Source organism: Trichechus manatus, unplaced genomic scaffold (genome assembly GCF_000243295.1).
Source record: "Trichechus manatus latirostris isolate Lorelei unplaced genomic scaffold, TriManLat1.0 scaffold00186, whole genome shotgun sequence".
Taxonomy (NCBI): domain Eukaryota; kingdom Metazoa; phylum Chordata; class Mammalia; order Sirenia; family Trichechidae; genus Trichechus; species Trichechus manatus.
In genome coordinates this window covers 1,788,892-1,789,880 of record NW_004444122.1, presented here as the reverse complement: position 1 = coordinate 1,789,880, position 989 = coordinate 1,788,892, and positions in this window count along the sequence as shown.

Below are 989 nucleotides of genomic sequence, written 5' to 3'. Positions count from 1 at the left end.
TTTAAAATTTGTATTCATTTTAAAAAATAACCTCAGAATATATGACAAAAATTGACAGAAATAAAAGAAATGACAAATGCACAATCATAGTAGAAGCTTTTAGCACATCTCTTTGATTAACTGATAGAACAAGCAAACAAGATTAAAGTCATAAGGAGACTGAAGAATTAACAGCCTAATTGCTTTAGTTCCCTTAGTTTTAAGCGTTTTGAAGATTTGTAATTAGCTGGTTATACATTTAGGATTCTAGCCCTGTAGTGCAGTGGTTAAGAGCTCAGGCTGCTAACCAAAATGTCAGCAGTTCAAATCCACCATCTCTCCTTAGACATCATATAGGGCAGTTCTCCTCTGTCCTGTAGGGTTGCTATGAGTCAGAATTGACTCAAAAGCAACAGGTTTGGTGTTTTTTGTTTTTGTTTTTGTTTTTTGGTTGTGTATTTTTGAAGCATTGACTCTTTTAACATTACGAAATAGCCTTCTCTGGTAAGATTCCTTTCCCAAAAGTCCACTTTTTCTGATATTAATATAACAAGCTCCTTTATGACTAGTATTTCCAGGTATATATTTTTTTCATCTTTTTGTTTTTAACCTGTATCTTTAGATTTAAAATGAGATTTTTGTAGACATGATAGTAATGAATCTTGCTTTTTTGTCAAGTTAGGCAACCTCTGCCTTTAAATTGGAGTGTTTAGATCATTTACATTTGATGCAATTATTGATATGTTGGTTACTGGCTTATTAGCCATGCTTCTTGTTTTGTTTTGTATTGGTTTCTCTTGGGGTTGCAAAAAGCATCTTTAACTTGTTATATCCCTTCTAATACTTTTATACCATTTCATATATAAGAATCTTAGAGATGCATACTATTTGTCTACTCCAGAACTCTGTGTTATTTTTGTCAAGCAGTTTAATGCTATATTTTATAAATCCCACAATGCATTGTTATTAATTTCTCTTTAAAAAGTCTCTTAGGGACTTCTGTTTCCAGC